General features: G+C 32.8%; 1 pseudogene; it reads right to left on the reverse strand.

Annotated features, from left to right (window-relative positions):
- Positions 1-37: 37 nt before the first annotated feature.
- On the reverse strand, positions 38-2,174 carry LOC110656147 (putative 12-oxophytodienoate reductase 11; annotated as a pseudogene).
- Positions 2,175-22,951: the final 20,777 nt, after the last annotated feature.

Raw genomic sequence — 22,951 nt, forward strand, 5'->3', positions numbered from 1 at the left:
ATTTTTGCACTAGAATGCTGATATCTTGAACTAGTACTTGAACAAAATTATTATTATTATAATATGCAAAAGGTCTGTTACATCCATCCCTTATCAATTTATTAAACCACTCAGTGCATGAGAAAATATATGTACATGTGTGTATGCAAAAACAAGATACGTTAAAGAGGAATTTATTTGTCCCTGAGGTATATCCTTCCATCATCTATCAGAAAGAAGAATTTTTTTGATACAAGAGCAAGGATTGGACAATATAAACAGCAATGCTCCTGCCAGAAACTTAATCTTCAAGAAATGGATAATCAGTATAACCAATCACAGGATCAGGTGTATAGAATGTTTCTCTGTTGTACTTGTTGAGAGGAGCATTAAGCTCAAATCTCCTTGGCAAATCAGGATTGGCTAGGAAAAAGACGACCATAAGCAACAAGATCAGCACGGTTTTCTGCTATAGCTTGATTTCCATCTTCCCTGCCATAGCCACCAGCAACAAGAAAAGTCCCCTTGAAAGCCTTTCTCATGGGCAGAAGACTGTCTGGACATTCAGACTTCTCTCCGAGTGTTTTCATTCTTGGCTCAACCATGTGACAATAAAGAATTCCATATTTATTCAGGGATTTGGCCATGTAAAGTCCCAAAGCATTAGGATTTGAGTCTCCAGATTCCATATAGTTTGCAAATGGAGATAATCTGATTCCAACTTTGTCTGCTCCTATCTCGTTAGCTACAGCTTCAACTATTTCCAAAGCGAAACGGCAGCGGTTCTCCAGAGATCCACCGTATTGATCTGCACGATCATTCACCTGATCTTTCATAAACTGATCAATTAGGTAACCATGAGCCCCATGAATCTCAACTCCATCAAAACCTGTAAAGCAAACAAGAAAATGAAAAGCAAAAAAGGATTAATTCAATAACTCTGAAAACAAAAACACTTTTGTGCTCCAATGTTACTTAAAAAGCCTACCAGCTTCCATAGCATTCCTTGCTGCAATTCTAAAATCATTCACGACTTGTGGAATTTCATCTGTTCTTAGTCGCCTTGGAGGCGTGAACTGGACAACATCAGTGTCATCACATCCAATTTGTGGGGTCAAAGACTTGTCAGTAGAAGAGATTGGAGCTTGCCCATTGGGCTGAAAACCTGTAAACACCAACAATTGATGGAAAATCAAGATGAAGACAAAGAGGAGCATTCATAAAACAGAGCACTTTTAAAACATAAAGATGTTATATGGCTACTATAGACGAGTAGCATGTACCCACTAATTGAGGGCATAATCACCAGAGAAGCCTTTTTGGTAATATCAAGTTCATCAAAGTGCGAAATCCAGCTTAATGTTTAAGCAGTGGCAACAGATACAAACGTCCAAAGCACACACCTGAATTTGAAGCTCTTCCAACATGTATAATTTGACAAAAGAATATACCGCCTTTGGCATGAACAGCATCTACAATAGGTTTCCACGCCTCAACTTGTTCTTTGGTCCAAATACCAGGGGTAAAGTTAAGCCTTTAGTAAATGGAAACAGACCAGAAAAGTTATTGCGAGACTTCAAATTTCCCCAATTATCCTTTTCAATTTGTGAACATAAAAAATACAATATCCAGCTAAACTCTTAAAAATTAGAACAGAAATTACCCTTGAGCAGTGTCAGAAATTCCCGTTGCTTCAGCTATAAGAAGACCCCCTTTTGTGGTTCTCTGAGAGTAATACAAGATGGCATGTGGTTGAGGAACATTGTTGTAAGATCTCTGCCTGGCTAGTGGAGGTAGAACAATTCTGAAAGATAAACATTAAACGATGAATCAATACCATAAAGCTTCACAATTTCTATGCCAACGGAGCTTGCAAATAGAACTCTGCCCTTGTAGCCGTAAAAACAATTGAGAGAGAGCATTTGATTGGCTTGTATAAATCATTAAGCATGGAGTCAACTGCAAGATAATGGAATTCTAAACAATGTGGGCATTAGTATTACCTATGAGAAAGGTTGAACTTCCCCATCTTGTATGGTGTGAGAAGAGGAATAGTGGGGGATTGAGCAGATATGTTAGTGTTGTTTGAGTCATGTTCTTTTTGCTGAACTTTAGTTTCCAAAGTCATTTCAAAGAACTCGAAAGATTTTAGCTAGAAATGAAAAATAAATGAAAGCAGAATGGAATGGAGAAGCCCAGCAGGGGAAGTGGGTATTTAAGGAATCCAGGAGCAGACAAGCCGGTGGCGTATATGATGGGGAACCATTGGGAAAAAGCAAATGAAGGTTCCTCCAAGCATTCAACTTTGGTGTTTGAAGAATCGAAGAGCGGCTTATCAGTCCCAATCCCACAGGCAACCATATTGGTTCAATTCTTCTCTTCCTTTGTGTTTTGACGAAATAGCCTTGACGTAAATGATGAGGGATGGTTTTTCATTGTAGGGGAAAGTACAATTTGCATACTCATAACGTGGTGGTTTGCATTCTCACGTAAAGATGGCAGCCGCAAAAATTACTCATTTCGAATTCAAACTTCAACACTAATATATTCAGTATACAAATTTATCTGGAACTTAATTAAAATTTATTTTAAATTATTTGAGTCTGTTTTGACCTGATTATTAGTAATCGAATAATAATATAATTTATTTAATTTTATATATTTTATTTTATAATTGATATAAAATATATTTTGTATTAATAATTTAGGTTTTAAAAATTTGATATTTTTATAAATATTTAAATTATATTTATTTTAAATATAATATATAAAAAATTATAAATGTATTATAAAAATATATATATTTAAAATTAATTATTCATTTATTTGAATGGATTTAGAATGGATACCCAATAAACTTTCGAAATTGATTTGAATTCAATATGAGTATTTTTTTTAAAAAATTTGTAGTAAACCTAGTTATATATCATATGAACCCATTACAATATCATTCGATCAAATTGAATACTAAAAATTATTTGACCATTATCATCAATTAAAAAATGCTCAACAATTTAGTAATCGATTGACGATCGATTGCTAAATTTAGCAATTCATTTAAAAACTAATCAATTTGTGAGTTAGTTAATAATAGTAACTAATTTAACTTATTCAAAATTGAATTGCTAATTATGTATTTAAGATTTTTATAATGTAAATTTATAATCAATTTAGTAATTAATTACATTTCAATTATTAATAGTGATCGATTCATGAATTAATTATTAAATTTTTATTTTATATTATTTTATTAAAAAATTTAAAATCACAATCGATTATAAAATTAATTATAAATAGTAATTAATTTCAGTTCATTATAAAAATCAGTTGTAAATCACCTGTTTTTTTAGTGGTTCATGCCTATTTGTCAAATCTACATCTATTGACTGAGGTTTATTTATTTGATTTCGTGGTGTCAGCTTTATGGGTTTTGTGTAATAGGTGAAAATATCCAATCTTTATATATATATAGGTTTTGGTTTTAATTATTTAGAAACATGGATTGCTAGGCTAGGATTTGCGCCACAACTCATAAGCATACTCTTTAGCTGTGGCTTTGGCATGCAATTTTTTTATTTTAATTTCAATTTTGCGCATCACGAATTGATTATTTATTACTGGGTGAAAATTTTGGAACTTGAGTAATTATATGTTAAATTTAATACTATTTATATTTTTAATAGATTAATTCTATTTCTTTATATTAATTTTATACAATAAAGTACATGTTTTATATAATCATTATGAGTCAAATTCTAATTTTCTTTTTCATTTATTGATTTTAAGGTTTTAAATTCAAATATTTATTAATTTAATAAAATTTTTTTAAATTGTTGAAAATTATATAGAATTTTTTTCAAGTAGGTTTAATGAATAATAATAATAATATTATATTATTTAAAATTAAATTCAAAAGGTGAATCGAAATAAAATAAAAGTCATTAAATAAAATTTAAATTTGTCTAATTCGATATTATTCAATAATTAAAGACATATTATTCATTTAAGGGTATTGAATTTGAGTTTCCATTTTTTTAATCTCTCTATAAAATAAATTAAATTTTAAAGTTTTTGTAACATTATTGATTTTTCTAAATGTGATATCATATTTTCAGAAATAATTTTAATATTATTAAGCCATTCGGAGTCAAATTAAGAACATGTCTTAAAAGAATATGAGTTGACATTAAATGATTTGGACAATTCAACTGGCGGCCAACCAATGGATCTGGAATTGCTGACGTATGCGCTCACCTATGACGTTGATCAAACCAAGTGAATATACCCCATATAGAGCCCACCTACACTCGATCCTTTTTCCTTCTAATAAAAACCCCGTTTGTCTTGTGTAACTGAATTCAACGTCCAAGTTCTAGGGCCGTTAATGAGCAACTACTTCGCACTCGGTTTATAAAAATCTGATTTGCGAGTCAAATTTTAATTTAATTTTTAAATTTATTTTAATAAATAAATAAGTTAAAACCTATCATTATTGATAGTTATAGAGTCAGAATTTTTAATTAGTAGAAATAAAAATTTTATATTCTTATATTCATAAAATATTTGATAAAAATTTATATTTTTTATTTATAAAATATTAACTCATTAACTAACTTTGATAGAAAAATATATATATTGACTCGTTGGCTAATAAACAAATATACCTTTTAATAAAAAAATAATATATTAAAAGTTCAATTTATTAAATTTTACCTTGAAATAAAATATTCAATATTCAATTATATTATTTATTATTATCTCGTAAGAAATTATAAAAAAAGTTATATATTTATTTTATATATTGTCTTTAATTATTATATAAAATACAAATATTAATAATAATCAATCAATTAAAATATATAAATAATGTATTCATATTAAATATATATATATATATATATATATATATATATATATATATATATATATATATATATATATATATTCTTTTTGGGAGAGAAATAGATTTTTAAAGTAAATACTTATTTGGAAGGAAAACTTTTTAAAGGAGGTTTTTGAAGGTTTAAAAACCTCCAAAACCCTTATTTTTTTAACTTACCAAATTTATGGATTGGGAAGGTTTTGTTATCTTACCTTTCATTACCTTATCTTATCTTATTTTAGTTATGTGAGGTCAATTCCCCCACTGATGAAACCTGATTATTGGTTTATTAAGATTTTAAAAGTAGCTTATTATTTAGACTCATGAGCTAGCTGGTTTAATAAACTTGTGAGCCGACTAGTTAAATAAATTCATGAGGCAGATCATTTTTAAGTTCAATTATATTAATTATTAAATTTTCTAATGTTTATAAATATATCAAATTTATTTATACTTTTCTATAAAATAATATATTAATAACGATTGTTTAAAATTAGGATATAATTACATTATGTACATAATATAAAATATAATTATTTGAAATTAAAATTTAGTTTTAAATGAAGATCAAGTTATCTTTTATATAAGAAATAAAGTTAAAATATTATACGATTTTTTTTTAAATTTTAAATATATGTGATACGTGCATTTTATATAGCCATTTAAGTTAGATTTCATATTCATTTTATTGATTTGTTAGTTATTTTTAGTTAATTTTATTAGTCATTTAGTTAATTTTTCATAATTGTCAAATTTTGGATTAATTTGTCATTTTGCTTTTGTTTTGTAGATAAAATGGTATTTTTAAGGGACTAAAAAGTAATTATGCAAGTGATGAGTGATTTCTAGGTCCAAAAGTGCTTAAATAAAGTTTAAAAATTGAAGAATGTGAAGTTGCTAAAATCTACACTACCTATTGGACAGGCTGTACAGCTTTTGCATAAAAATCAGAAGTAACTGTGAACCTGTCGAAAAGTGCATAACTTACTATACAGCTTATGCAAGCTCCTTATGTAGCTTCACGGAAGAAATCTTGCACCTATTGAAATATGCACAACGTGTCACACAGCGTATGCACTTTCATGCCTTTTCTTGTGCAGCTTTACAGAAGAAATTTTCAAATGACCAAAACTTATACAACTTACTGCATAACTTGTGCAGACTCCCTGTGCAGCTTCACGAAAAACACCTCAATTGGCCAAAGCACAACATGTTACATAGCCTGTGCAGTTTGGTTATGTACTTTCATAGAAGACTTCAAAACATGCAGAGACTTGCACAGGCAACCTACACAGCTTGTGCAACTTCACGGAAAGCCTCTGGAAACTGTCAAATTTTGCACAAGATCTTACATAACCTCTTGCATAGCTTGTGCATAATTTCATTAATGGGTTAGAAGGAATATCTTCTCACATGAATCATTACCTCACACAATCCATTTTTAAGGCTTTTGTCAGAGAATATGTTTAAGGACAATTAACTAATTTGGGCTTTAAGAAGTAAGGTGAAAGACACAGAAAAGAAAGGACAAGGAAGTAGCAGCCGACATTTTTTCATTTCTGGATAAGATTTGGAATCTTGTTCTTTTCTTCACTATATCTACATTTCTTTTACTATAGTTCTTAGTTTATTTTTTAGATATATTTCCTCAATGGCTTAAAATCCTTTGTATTAAATATGGATAGCGAGTAGTTTTTCAAAGATTCTAGAGTTTGGGTATATAATATTTAAGATATTTTGTGGATTTTAGTTGGGTAATCCATATTTTATGGCTTTTATGAGGTTTTATCTATTTTTTGTGTGCCTAATGACATGCTTAGTATAGGATTCCATAAAGTATTGTTCATAATTGTTAGTTAAAGCACCGAAAGGAGAAAATCTTGAGATAGATAATCAAGAAATTAGATTTAATTAACTTAGATCTAAAAATAGACTAAGGATTAAGAGGATTAATAGATTGACTAGGAAACCTAATGAGTTGTAGTTAATTTCAACTCCATGAAAGTAGGATTGAGTTAATTAAGGCACTTTTCGTCTCAGTCGAAAGGGTATGCAAATGATTTAAGAATTAATCTCCTTGAAACTTATAATTTCCATGAGTTTGGATGATCAATTTAAAATCTCAAAATAGCTTGAATATGAATCCCTAAACTCTAGAATCACTCTATTATTTTTGTTGATTGTTATTTGATTTTGATTGATTAATAATTTAATTCTTACCTTATTTCATTTCGTTGAATCTATTTCCTACAATTATAGGTAAATTTTCCATTTAGATAATTTTTTTTATTGAATTTCGAAACATACCCTTTAATTCCTAATCTTTTCATTTAATTACTTTTTAGTTTAAATTTAGCTAAAACTATTTTATTTTATATCAAAAAATCAATCATTAACACAACTCTTCAAGGGAACGATATCTTGTCTATACTACTTGTGCGATCCGTGCACTTGCGGTTAGGCCACATCTTATTTTTGGCGCCATTGCCGAGAAGTTATTTGTTTAAGATTGAATTTATGGTTGTTTTAGCTATTCTAGATTTTTATTTTTGTATTAGCCTTTCACTTTGTGTTTGTTTGATCTTTTTAGGTACTTTTTGATCTTTTATGAGAAGACCCAAAAGCACAAGTGGCACATCTCTATTGTTCAATCCTGAAATTGAGAAGTTTTATAGAGCCAACAAAAAAAAAGACCAGAAAAAGAAAAAAAAGCTTTGAGAGCAGCTGAAATTGAATAAAAAATGGTTGAAGAAAGAGTTAGAATTGGTGGTGTTAATGGCAGAAATAATCAGAACAATGAAAATGAAGCTTGTGGGGAAGAAGTAATCAATGCTAATGTGCCTAGGAGAAGTATGATGGATCATGTATTCCCTCATTTTGATGATTTGAGAGAGAGTATAGCAAGACTAAGAATTGATGCAAATAGCTATAAGATGGATTTTGGGGTGCTTCAGATGATTTAAAATTCTCAATTTAGAGGTCATTCTTTAGAAAATCCTCATACTCATCTTAACAAGTTTGTTATGATCTGTGATATGCAAAAGCAACCAGGAGTGTCTGATGATGCAGCAAGGCTGAAATTGTTTATATTCTCTTTAAAAGATAGAGCATTGGATTGGCTTGATTCTTTACCTCACAATTCAATCACAAATTGAAAGTAGCTCACGAATGCATTTCGTGCACGATATTTTCCACCTAGAAAAACTCAAGAACTAAGGAATCAAATGACAGCTTTTAGGCCAAGAGAAGATGAGACCCTTTATAAGTCATGAATGAGATGGAAGGAGTTGGAGAGATAATGTTTGCATGATGCCATTCCCAAATGGATGATAAATAAGAATTTTTACACAAATGTTACTCCTACTATCATAGGGATTATTGATGCTCAAACAGGTGGAGAGTTCATTATAGAGCATGAAGATCAAGCCTATGAGCTATTGCAGAAAATTGCAAAGAATACTCATCTTTGGAGTAATCCAAGAGGGCCAGCTCCAACACAAAAGAGAAAAGCTGCTGGAATGTATGATCTTGATCCATTCAACATGATTAATGTAAAATTTGATGCACTCACAAATGTGTTGGCAAAGAAGATGGAAGATTTAAGTATGTTGGTCAGTTCATCATCATCTTATGGAAATTCACAATAAGTTGCTTATGCAGAAGGGACAATGACCTATGGAGCAGATTATGGAGAGCAGGCTGCATATGTTGGTAATTATGAAAACAAGCAAATGGGGAATCCCTATTCTCAAACATATAATCCAACTTAGAGGAATCATCCTAATTTTTCATGGGAAATCAATAAAACCAAGGGCCAAATCATAGTTTTCAACCACAACAACAAGGAAATGTTTATCAACAGAACAGGCAACCACCACCTGATTTTCAGCAAAGGAATACAAATTCTGCACCTCCACCAAGACAGCATGAGCAAGGTTCTACTACAGAAGCTTTGCTATAATAAATTCTTGCCAATCAAAACAAGCATGATAAAGAGATGAGAGAGGTGAAAGCAACGTTAGAACAAATGCAAACACACAATAGAATGTTGGAAAACTAGATTGCACAGCAAGCATCCTCTTCAGGTACCAAGTCTATGAGAAAGCTTCCAAGTCAGCCAAAAAATCCAAGGGAATATTGTCAAGCTATAACATTAAGGAATGGGAAGGTAGTAAACAATGCAAGAGTGAAAAAATTGAGAAGAGAGAAAATGATAAAGAAATTGATGAGAGTGAAAACTTGGAGAATGAAAAAGAAGAGAGTATAAGAAAAAGTAAAGAGGAAGTTGAAGAGAAAGAACAGAAGTATATACCTCCAGAGCCTTATGAGCCACAGCTTCCCTTTTCTCAGAGATTTCAAAAAGCCAAACTTGATAAGCAATTTGAGAAGTTCTTGGAGGTTTTGAAGAAGTTATACATTAATGTGCCTTTTATTGATGCTCTTTCAAAAATGCCCTCTTATGCAAAATTCTTGAAAGAAATACTTTGAAACAAGAGGACACTTGAAGATTATAAGACTGTAGCCTTGACAGAAGAGTGTAGTGCCATACTTCAAAGGAAGCTCCCTCTTATGCTCAAAGACCTTGGAAGTTTTTCAATTCCATACCATATTGGAGAATCATATTCTACAAAAGCCTTATGTGATTTGGGGGGTAGTGTTAGCCTTATGCCTCTTTCTATCTATTAAAAGCTCAACATAGGAGATCTTAAGCCAATCCACATTTCTCTTTAGTTAGCTAACAGATCAATTAAGTTTCTAGAGGGCATTTTAGAGGATGTGCCTTTGAAGGTTGGAAAGTTCTACATGCCAATTGACTTTGTCATTCTGGACATGAAAGAAGATTCTAACATTACAATTATTTTAGGGAGGCCTTTTCTGGCTATAGCAAGAGCATTAATTGATATCAAATCAACTGAACTCAACTCAACTCAACTAAGCCTTTATCCCAAAAATTTTGGGTCGGCTATATGGATTCTCTTTCTCCACTCTAAACGATTTTGGGTTAAATCCTCGAAAATGTGTAATACTTCTAGGTCATATTGTATAAATCTCCTCCAAGTCAGTTTGGGTCTACCCCTTCTTTTCTTTCTATCCTCTAACCTAATGTGTTCTACTTGTCTAACTGGAGCCTTCATATGTCTACGGTTCACATGACCAAACCACCTCAATTTCCCTTTTCTCAACTTATCCTCAATTGGCACCACTCTTACCTTTTCTCAAATAATCTTATTACAAACTTTATCTACTCTAGTATGGCCACTCATCCACCTTAACATTCTCATCTCTATAACTCTTATCTTGGACACATATGACTCCTTCAGTGCCCAACACTCACTACTATATAACATGGCTGGTCGTATGACTGTATGGTAAAATTTTCCTTTCAACTTATTAAGAATCTTGTGATCACATAAAACTCCTGTGGCACGTCTCTACTTCAATTATTCGGCTTTAATCCTATGACTAACATCCTCCTCACATGCCCCATCTACTTGAAGGACTGAGCTGAGATATTTAAAGTGATTACTTTGGGACAATACCACTCCATCCAAACTAACTCCTTTCCTATCACCAGTTCGGCGTTCACTGAACTTGTAATATATGTATTCTGTCTTCATTCTACTTAATTTAAAGCCCTTTGACTCTAAAGTACTTCTCCAAAGCTCTAGTTTTCTATTGACTCCTTCTCACATCTCATCTATCAGAACTATATCATTCGCAAATATTATGTACCAAGGGATACTCTCTTGTATATGTTTCATCAATTCATCTAAAACTAATGTAAAAAGGTAAGGGCTTACAGCTGAACCTTGGTGCAATCCAACTGAGATAGGAAAATCTCTCGTATGCCCTCCCACTGTGCGCACAATAGTATTTGCTCCTTCATACATATCTTTCAACACTTGTATATACCTAATAGACACCCTCTTTTGTTCTAACACTCTCCATAAGACATAGCTTAGAACACTATCATAAGCCTTTTCTAAATCGATAAAAACCATATATAGATCTTTTTTCACATCTCTATATTTCTCCATCAAGCTTCTAATGAGAAAGATCGCTTTCATAGTTGAACGACCGGGCATGAAGCCAAATTGATTGGGAGAGATAGAAGTATCATGACGTAGTCGATGTTCCATAACTCTCACCTATAACTTCATAGTATGGCTCATGAGTTTAATTCCCCTATAGTTTGAGCAACTCTATATGTCTCCCTTATTTTTAAAAATAGGTATTAAAATACTCCTCTTCCATTCATCAGGCATTTGTTTTGAGTTTAGAATCTTATTAAATAATTTAATTAACCATGCCACTCCCATTTCTCCCAAACACTTTCACACTTTAATTGGTATTCCATCAGGTCCATGAGCTTTATCCACTTTCATTCTCTTAAGTGTTTCCTTTACTTCTAAAGATCTAATCCTTATAGTATAATTCATATTCTTTTCTATTACTCTGTAGTCTATATTCATGCTATTACCATTTTGCCTATTATTAAAGAGATCATCAAAATAATCTCTCCATCTTTCTTTAATGTCCTAATCTTTCACCAACATTTTTTTTTCTTTATCCTTAATGCACCTAACTTGATTGAGATCTTGACATTTCTTTTCTCTCCTCCTTGCTAATCTATAAATATCTTTCTCTCGTTCTTTAGTTTCAAGTTTCTCGTATAACTTTTTAAAGGCCTGCGCTCTTCTTGATTAACTACCTTTTTTGCCTCTTTATTTGCTATCTTAAACTGTTCATATACCTCATTATTATCACACTTAGGTAATTTCTTATACTATTCCCTCTTTCTCTTCACTGCCTTTTGTACTTCCTCATTCCACCACCATCTCTCTTTTGAGGATGTTCCATGTCCTCTAGACTCTCCAAGTACTTTTTTAGTCACTTCTCTAATCTTTGATGCCATCTGTATCCACATATCATTGGCCTCCATATCTAACTTCCACGCTTCGGACTCGAGAAGTTTATTTTTGAACTTCACTTGCTTTACTCTTTTGAACTCCCACCACTTTGTTTGAGCTACACTATTTCTTCTAACCTTACTTGAATTGTTCCTAAACTTGACATCCAATACCACTAACTGATGTTGACTTGTTAAAGCCTCTCCCAAAATGACCTTGCAATCCTTGCATAGAGCTCTATCTGTCTTCCTGGTTAAAAAGAAGTTAATTTGGCTTCTATGTTGCCCATTTTTGAAAGTCACTAAATGTGACTCTCTTTTTATAAAGTAGGTATTTATTAGTATTAGGTCGTATGCCATAACAAAATCCAGAATGCTTTTCTCTCCTTATTTTGGCTGCCAAAACTAAAACCTCCATAAACATTCTCATAACCTTGCCTATCACTTCCTACATGTCCATTTAAATCCACACCGATGAAAACATTCTCTTGATTCGGTATGCTTTGCATTAGATCATCTATATCTTCCTAAAACCTTTGTTTACTTTCACTATCTAGTCCTATTTACGGGGCATAAGCATTAACAACATTTATTATTTCTCCTTCTAGTACTAGCTTTACTAGTATAATTCTATCTCCTACTCTTTTCATAGCTATTACAGCATGTTTCAATGTCCTGTCTATGATTATGCCCACTCTGTTCTAGTTTCTCTCCTTTCTAGTAAATCACAGTTTGTACCTTGAATTATCCATTTCCTTGCTTTTCTCTCTTACCCATTTAGTCTCCTAAATGCAAGCAACATTCATCCTTCTCCTTTCCAAGGTATTCACAAGCTCTATTAATTTTCTTGTAAGTGATCCAACATTCCAAGTACCAACCATGATTCTCCTCCTATCATGTTCTTTCCTAATTGATCTCCTTCTATGATATATTTTATTGTTCTCTATGCCTATCTTGTGTTCTATTCCACTATCTGTTCTACTATCTGTCCTATGGACTAACTTCTTTATCCACACCCATCCATAATGTGGGAACTCTTGCTCATTTAACACCACACCCGAGCGTCGGCATTGCGCATCGCGTTTGGTGAACTCCCTACACCATTGCATATTTCTCACTACACTTGGGCTCTGATATAGCACGTCATAAGTAGAGGACGCCCCAATGTTTATATCATTTGAATCCATATCATAAGGTGTGACAAAATTTTTATGCTAGTTGTCACCTACTGCAATCCTCCTCCTTTATTCGGGTTTAGGATCGGCTAAGCGCAAACTACTTAGGCGGAGTTAGGAGCATTAATTAATATCAAGGGTGAAAATTTGACTCTTAGAGTTGGTGAAGATCAATTGGTTTTCAATATTAACAACACCATAAAGAAACATCATTTTGAAGTCGATTCTTGTTTGAGAATTGATATCATTGATGACCTTCTTGAGGAGCATTTTGAAAAGAGATATCCTAAAGATCTATTTGAAAATTGCTTAGTTCATGGAGGAAGCATAAATCATGATAATCCTAGTGTGGTCGCATTTGCTCAACACTTAGAAAGTAGTCCACCATTTATCACAGCATCAGTTTTACAACATACACAAGAGGAAAAAGTTGAAATTAAGCGACCAATATTCAAGGAAGAAGATGCACCTAAGGTAGAACTTAAGCAACTTCTTTCTCAGCTTAGGTATGAATTTCTTAGCCCCAATGAAACTTATCTGGTAATTATTAATGCAAATTTAAGCACTTTAGAGGTTGATAAGTTGTTAAGAGTGTTTAGGCAATATAAAGAGGTTTTGGGATACACAATAGATGACATTAAGGGAAAAACTCCAAATTTTTGCATGCATAGAATTATCTTGGAGGAAAATTGTAAACCATCTATTGAACATCAAAGAAGCATGAACACAAATATGAAAGAAATGGTTAAAAAGGAAATTCTAAAGTTGTTTGATGCAGGAATAATATATTCTATTTCAAACAATACATGGGTGAGTCTAGTGCATGTGGTCCCTAAAAAAGGTGAAATAACAGTGGTTAGAAATGAAAATAATGAATTAATTCCCATCAAAATAGTGTCTAGCTAGAAAATGTGCATAGATTATAGAAAATTGAATAATGCCACTAGAAAATATCATTTTCCACTTTCTTTCATTAATCAAATGTTAGAAAGACTGGCTAGGCATTCTTATGTTTACTATTTAGATGGATATTATGGTTTTTTCCAAATCCTTATCCACCCAATTAATCAAGAGTAAACCACTTTTACTTGCCCATATGGAACCTTTACCTATAGAAGAATGTCATTTGGGCTATGTAATGCACCAGCCACTTTTTAAAGGTGTATAATGGCAATATTCTCATATTTTGTTAAAGATATAATGGAGCTTTTTATAGATGACTTTTCTGTTTATGGATCTTCATTTGACAATTGCTTAGGTAATCTTTCTATAATTTTACGCATTATGCAGACATTGACTTAATTTTGAACTGGGAAAAGTATCATTTTATGGTTTAGGAAGGGATAGTGCTTGGATATTTGGTATCTAGCAGGGGAATAGAGGTTGATAAAGCCAAAGTTGAGGTGATAGAAAAGAAGCCCCCTCCAACCAATGTCAAGAGAGTCCAAAGCTTTTTAGGACATGCTGGGTTCTACAAGCACTTTATTAAAAATTTTTCTAAAATAGCTAAACATTTGTCTAACTTACTAAGTCATGATACACCATTTGTATTTGACCAAGAGTGTTTGGATGCCTTTTATAGGTTAAAGGAAGCTCTTATTACTACACCAATCATGCAACCACCTAATTGGAGTCTTCCTTTTGAAATTATGTGTTATGCTAGTGATTGTACAATTGGAGTGGTTCTTGGCCAAGAAAAAAAGAGAAGAAGGCTTATGTTATTTACTATGCTATTAGAACATTGGATGAGGCTCAAATCAATTATGCAACTACTGACAAGGAATTCCTAGCAATTGTTTTTGCATTGGAAAAGTTTAGACCTTACATCATCGATTCAAAGGTAGCTATATTTTCAGATCATGCAGCCATTAGGTATTTGCTCCATAAGAATGAGGCTAAACCTAGGCTCATTAGGTGGATTTTACTACTACAAGAGTTTGATTTAGAAATTAAAGATAAGAAGGGAGCTGGAAATGTGGTTACAGACAATCTAAGCAGGTTGAGAGTGGATAATGAAGAAATGGATTCAGTCCCTATTGATAAGTTTTTCTTGGATGAACAACTTTTCTTCCTTGTTACTAAATTGCCATGGTATGTAGATTTGGTGAATTATCTATCTTATGGAGTGTTATCTCTAAGAATGAAATGGCAGCAAAAGATGAGGTTTCTACATGAAGCAAAATTTTACACTTGGGATGAGCCCTTGCTATTCCAAAGCTGTGGGGATGGATTGATCAGAAGATGTATTCCTGAGGAAGAAATTGGAAATGTCATGCATCATTGTCATGCATCAGATTATGGAGGACACTTGAGAGTTTCTAAAACTACTAGTAAAATTTTACAAGGTAATTTCTTTTGGCCAAATCTTTTCAAGGATGTTAAAGTATTTGTGCCAAAGTGTGATAAGTGACAATGGAGTGGAAATATGTTGAAGAGAGATGAAATGCCCCTGAATGGCATACTAGAGGTTGCACTATTTGATGTATGGGAGATAGATTTTATGGGCCCATTTCCACTATCTTATGGCAATAGATACTCTAGTCGGATGACTATGTATCAAAATGGGTGGAAGCCATTACAACTCCTACCAATGATGTTAAGGTTGTAGTGAAATTCTTGAAGAAGTTTATTCTAAACAGATATAGAGCTCTAAGGGCAGTTATTAGTGATGGTAGCACTCACTTTTACAATAGGCAATTTGAAAACTTAATGAAGAAATATGGTATAGAGCATAAGATTGCTACTCCATATCATCCCCAGACTTCTGGCCAAGTCGAATTTTCTAATAGGGAGCTCAAACACATTTTGGAGAAAACAGTAAATAATTCTAGGAAAGATTGGTCCATGAAACTAGATGATGCTTTGTGGGCATACAAAACTGCTTATAAGACTCCCATAGGCACTACGGTTAGTATATGGCAAGTCTTGTCATTTGCCCATAGAGCTGGAGTATAAAGTATATTGGGCTATTCAGACCTTGAACTTTGATCTTAAACAAGCTGGTGAAAAAAGACTACCACAACTCAATGAGCTACAGAAGTTAAGAAGAGATGCCTATGAAAATACTTGCATTTATGAGGAGAGGATCAAGGTTTGGCATGATAGGCATATTAGGAAGAAAGAGTTCAAAGAAGATGATCTTGTTCTATTGTTCAATTCTAGATTAAAAATGTTTCTAGGAAAACTCAAATCTAAATGGACTGGTCCATACAGAGTTGTTAACATTTTGCTTCATGGAGCAGTGGAGCTTTGGAGCAGTGGAGCTTTAGGGTGAAAAATCAAGGAATTTTAAAGTTAATGGTCATAGGTAAAAACACTACATCACTCTAGAGCCACTTGAAGGAGCTGGCTATTGCAAACTCTCAAATCTTACACCTTCTCCTCGGCAATAGTGCATTAAGGGTCAAGTTAAAGACAATAAATTAGCACTCTTGGAAGGCAACCCAAGTTTCTTATTTTTGTTTGTTTCATTGTATTTGCATTTTTTTTTTGTTCTAAATAAAATACCCCTAATTCAATTTTGACATTGTTAAATTTTTTTATAGATGCATTTTGAAAGGGGATTGAGGCTGCTGCACTATTGGGGAGTAGTTTTGCACCTTATATTACAAATTTTTCAGTCTATTAGGACTGATTAGCTTCAAATCCCTCCTATGTAGATTCCTTTTCTAGTTTATGCAGAACAATTCTTCAACATCTGTGCAAAGGTTCAGTAGTTTGTGCTATCAACAGTTTACTTCTTCCTTATTGGCTGAGGTTGGGTGCATCATCTTTATATATCTATGTCTTTGACATTTGTATTATGGTGAGTGATTCATTTTTGTTGTTATGAACTCAATTGGGTTGTGTAATTCAATTTTATTTGATTAGCAAAACTGAGAATGAATGATTTGATTTTGTGGATAAATGCAATTTTTTTTTTTTATTATAGTGCAGTGGTGTAGGTTCTTGTTAAGTTTATGATGTGATAAAATGTTAACCTGCAGGTTTTGAATTGAAATGGTATTGTTCATAGGCTTTTATACAGAAATTATTACTATCATGAACTTGAATTGTGCATTTAATTTGGAATTGTGTATGTTGATGCATTTTTTTATGTTAATTTTTAATGATTTATGCATTTCTTGGGTTAAATTTTCTATTTTTAATGGAGTTTAAACATCAAAATTCATTTTTCCTTGCATTTTCCAAGTTTGCAATGTGATTTTATCAATTTTTGTTTTTACTAAATTGCACAAAGGCAATTTGCACAGCTTGTGCAATTTTCTGGTCTCATTTCTGCCTTTACTTTTAATATGCTAAAACCTATATAAGTTAGTGCACAGCCTGTGCACTTTTATGCTACTAATTTACTACAATTTTCATATCTGCCAAGACTTGCACAAGAACTTGCATAGCCTGTGCACTTTCATTTACCCTGTGCAAGAACCCACATGACCTATGCAAATTACAAATCACACAACCCTAACTTCCCTCTTCCCTCATTCCTACTGCCACTATTCACGACACCCACTCTCCATTCTTCTCAGCATTCCTTCTCTCCCTATCCCATTTTCTTGCAAACCCAAACCCTAATTTTTCCCCTATTTCTTTTCTTCATTTCTTCTTTTTCCCTTCCCCATTATTCTCATCGATCTTTATGGAAACCCCTCCCCCTTCACCTCAAGGCTTTCCTCTTAAAATCTTCCCTCTTGCCATTCAAGCTCCTAACCCTAACTCTCCTCCTCCATAACCCACTCCTCCCACCTCTACTCCAACCACCTACAAGAGAAAAATATGATCCAAAAGCACTCGCCCCACTCCAACCTCAGCTCCAACCACAAAAAGGAGAGACCCACCACCTACAACTCCAACCTCTGAACCTCTATCCAAAAACCCCAAATTTACTACTTCCAAATCCAAGGGTTCTAGTGCCTCTGCTCCCATCCAATAAGCCAAATCCCTTTCTTCTAGCACAAAGAGATCTTTTGAGGCGACAACACAGATAAAATCTAAATGATCATGGCCTCTAGTTGATACAACACACAAGAATAATCTTAAGCGCTTACATGATAGAATAATTACTAGCACTAGGTATATTTCTGATGAAGTGCTTAAGTCCACTGGGTTATTTGATGTAGTTTATGCTTATTTAAATGGGCTGGCTTGGATTGAATTTGTTCATAAGTAAGAATTGGTTTAGCCAGTCCTAGTCTTGGAGTTTATTTCCTCATTTTCTACCACAGTGAAGTTGCATGAAAGAGACTATAAACCCACTATGAAATTTAGATGTATGAGGTAAGGTCAAGAATTAGCACTAGATAGTTTCATGCTATATTTGGTTTTGATGTTGATGGACAGTTTAGGGTCCCATATAAGGGTATAGATGTTTTAGGCAAAGGAGTTTGGGATGATGCTTAGTTTTAGAGGGATATTACCAACCAATCTCAAGGTTTTCATGCTGGCAGGTCCAAAGCTTCTCAAATGGCTAATCCAACCCTTAGATACTTCCATAGGCTCATTACTAACACCATTTTAAGCCAAAGGACTAGTTTGGGTATTGTAGGAAAGTCTGACCTTTTTATCCTGTGGTGTGCTTATCATAAGATCACAGTAGCTCCAGGATATTTCTTCTGTGAACATTTTTTACACATTGCCTGCAAATCCATTAGTGATTTGTAATAGGTGTGCTAATAACTATGATAGCTAAGTATTTCAGTTTCAATCCAGAGGAGCATCCCTTACCTGTCATTACAGACACACTCTTTTTCGATGCACCTTATCTATTTAAAACTAGAATTAACTTGTCATCCACTCAATCTGCACAGCCAAAGATCCCTTCTGCACAACCAGTAATAAAGCCAGCATAACCACAAATTCTAGCTACACAGCCAATTCTAATAACATCTTCACAGCCAACACCTTCTACAGCTAGGCCTTCTTCCTCCATAGATCCTCCCCCATTCAACTCTAAAGCACTATCTATTTATTTAGAGAGGCTTAGTGATGACATTTATTTTGTAGATAGGAAGCTTGACTCTAGACTTGATAACCTCAAAAACCATCATGATCATCTTTTTGACATATTATGGAAACCAGGGGCAAGTAGAACCAGCTGAGAGGAATGATGAAATAGCTTATTACTTTTCTAGGCATGCCACCTCCACCTCCATCACCTCAATCACAGCCACCACCTTAATAGTAGCACCTTCCATCCAGTTCAACAGCAGATTCTTAAATAAGGGTAAAGCCACAGAAATAGATTGACTCTTGATTTGCTCTTGTCTAGCTTCCAGTAGTTTTTTTTTTTTCCTTTATATATACAATGTTTATGTTTTATAATTATTGGAACAAATTTTGTTTGCTTTGATTCTGCTTTTTTAACATTCAATTGACTGGATATTTAAATTTGGTTTTTCACTATTTCTATATGATGTTAGTATCCATTTGTGCATACTTGTGTATATTTCTTCATGAACCATAGTTATTTTCAATTATTTTTCTATTATATAACTCTGCTATAGCTTTTTAGTATATTGCATAGCTTATGCAGTTGCTTATGCAACTCATTTCAAACTCATATATTCTACACAACTTGTGCAGTCTGCTTATGCAACTATTCTATAAAGCATTAATCATGCATAGCCTATGCAATTTGGTTATGCAGTATGCATCTTCTCTTGTATTCTCATTTAAGCTGCTAAATTAATGCTCTATGCCAGGTAACTTTTCGCCATTGCTTTTCAATTCCCTAATGCCTGGTTATTCATCTTTAATTTGAGTTTCACTATGCACTACCTTAGACATTGAGGACATGTTCAATTTTGAGTTTGGGGGTGTGCATTAATGTTTTAATTTTGATTTTTGTAAAAGTTTTCACATTTTAATATAGGAAATAGTACAAAAATATTTCATCCCATTCCATTTGCATACATACATTGTAAATATATTGCACATACTATATTGCACATACATATACGTTACACATCATTTAGAAATTATACCATATAGATACTACATATAGATTTCTTACATTTAGTTAATGCATTCATTTTTAGGAAACATGCACATGCATTCATGAAATAAATTTTTGCCAAGTCCCGTGAGTAATGAGAGTTACTTAGTAAAGTAATTTATTCTACCTTTGGTTGGGTTTGTGGATTGAAAGTTTCCTAAGAGATGAAAAGTTTTGAAGTGTTTATCCTTTGCCTATATCTTCTTAGCCAAAAAGTCACCCAACTAGTCATTTGGAGATGGGAGTGTTTAGCGAGAGCTATAGGATAATAGGCAGTCAAGTGATATCTACCAAACCTAGAATAAATTTTTTAAACCTTTCGAGGTGAAATATCAACTTGTACTTGAAAAGAGAAATGATTAGGTATTATTTGATTAAAACCCTCTCATTTAGAACTTTTGAACCACCCCCACCCCTCCCCCCCTCCTTTTGATTAAAATTAACCTTGCAAACTCCTTTGAGCCTACATTATTCCTAACTTTTTTTGGAACCCTTATTCCTACCAAGCCAATGAACTAAACACTACCACCCTTTTCATGAGAATAATTATGCATAATATTTAATACACAATAAATTAAAAAAAAAAAAAAGAAAAAAGAAAAAAATATTAAAAGGGAGAAGTGATGCCTATCTTGTGCAAAAGTGCTAGTATATGTACTTTTTATTATTGTCATTCAAATTGAAAGAAATCCACCTAAAGTAATTAAAGAAAATGAGTCTAGGGGTGTTATTTTTAGGGACAATCATTAAGAGAAAATACAAGATACAAACTTAAAGTATGAAAGTATCCCTTCATTTTATGAATTTTGTAAAATATGCTAGCACTTAAAATTTTCCATTGTATATTTTCCTCCTCTAAAAAAAAAGAGAAAAAGAAAGAAAAAAATAAATAAAAAGTGTACCTTATATTTTCAAGGTTAAACATTATTCTTATGCTTTAAATCCCTTTCATCCTTTTCTTGTTAGCCTCATTTTGAGCCCTATAGCACCATTACATCCCTAAAAGACCTTTGATCTCTTGATTGTACTTACTTTATTAGTGGAGAAAGGGATAGAAAATTTGCCTATGGGACTGAAAACATATTCATTCATTTATCAAATTCCACCATTCTATGTAGGGGCACTTTGATTATTGAATGTTCTAAAGTTCTTTTTAAACATGACCTTCTCCTATGATTGGTTGGTTTGGGAATTTGAAATAATAATTGACTTGATGGCTAAGCAATGAAAGCTTGGGTAAGCATTAGATTCTTTGCATCTTGAAGGATGGGTATATGGATTGATGGTATGGCTAAAGGCATGTTAAGTTACTCTAGTATGTATGTGATTTCCATAACTCCATGGACAATACACCTCAAAATTGCATCATATTTTAAAGTTTGCTTGAGGATAAGCAAATATTTGAGTTTAGGGGTATTTGATAAATGCATTTTATATAGTTATTTAAGTTAGATTTCATAGTCATTTTATTAATTTGTTAGTTATTTTTAGTTAATTTTATTTGTCATTTAGTTAATTTTTCATAATTATCAATTTTTAGACTAGTTTGTAATTTTGCTTTTGTTTTATAGATAAAATGGTATTTTTGAGAGACTAAAAAGTAACTGTGCTAGTGAGGAGTGATTTCTAGGTCCAAAAGTGTTAAAATGAAGCTTAGAAATAAAGAATATAAAGTTGTCAAAATTTGCACAACTTGTTAAGTAGGCTATGCAGTTTTTGCATAGAAATCAGAAATAACTGTGAACTTGTTGAAAAGTGCACAACTTACTGCACAGCTTATGCAGGGTCCTTATGTAGCTTCATGGAAGAAATCTTGTGCCTGCTGAAATCTGCACAATGTGCCACACAGCTTGTGCACTTTCACTCCTTCGCTTATATTGCTTCGCTAAGGAATTTTCAAATGATCAAAACTTGCACAACTTAGTACATAGCTTATGCAGACTTCCTGTGTAGCTTCACGGAAAACACCTCAATTGGCCAAAACTTGCACAATGTGCTGCATAGCCTCTACAGTTTGGTTGAGCACTTTCATAGAAGACTTCAAAAAATGCAGAAACTTACACAGGCAACCTGCACAGCTTGTGCAACTTCACGGAAAGCCTCTGAAAACTGTCAGATTTGCACAAGATCTTGCATAACCTCTTGCACAGCTTGTGCATAATTTCATTAATGGGCTAGAAGGAAGATCTTCTCACGTGAATCATTACTTCACACATACCATTCATTACTTCACATATACCATTTTTAGGGCTTTTGTCAGAAAATATATGTAAGGACTCTTACCTCATTTTGGCTGTAAGAAGTACGGGAGAAGAGACAAAAAAGGAAGGAAAAGGAAGTAGCAATCGACATTCTTCCATTTTTGGACCAGATTTGGAATATTCTTCTTTTCTTCACCATTTTCTACATTTGTTTTACTGAGTTTCTTAGTTCTTAGTTTATTTTCCAGATTTATTTCTTAATTTGCTTAGAATCCTTTGTACTAAATATGGATAGTGAGTAGTTTTTCTAAGAATCTAGAGTTTGGGTATATAATATTTAAGATATTTTATGGATTATAGTTAGGTAATCCATATTTTATGGCTTTTATGAGGTTTTATCCATTTCTTATGTGCCTAATGACATGCTAAGTATAGGATCCCATTAAGTATTGTTTATAATCCTTGGTTGAAGCACCGAAAGAAGAAAACCTTGAGATAGATAATCAAGAAATTGGACTTAATTAACTTAGAACTAAAAATAGACTAAGGATTAATAGGATTAACAAATTGATTAGGGAACCTAATAGGTTTTAGTTAATTTTAACTTCACGAAAATAGGATTGAGTTAATTAAGGTACTTTTTATCTCACTCGAAAGAGTATTCAAAGGATTTAAGAATTAATCTTCTTGAAACCCATAATTTCTATGTGTTTGGAAGACCAATTTAAAATCTCAAAATAACTCGAATATGAACCCCTAAACTTCAAAATCTCTCTCTTATTATTGTTGATTGTTAGTTGATTTTGATTG

Source organism: Hevea brasiliensis, chromosome 12, assembly GCF_030052815.1.
Source record: "Hevea brasiliensis isolate MT/VB/25A 57/8 chromosome 12, ASM3005281v1, whole genome shotgun sequence".
NCBI lineage: Eukaryota > Viridiplantae > Streptophyta > Magnoliopsida > Malpighiales > Euphorbiaceae > Hevea > Hevea brasiliensis.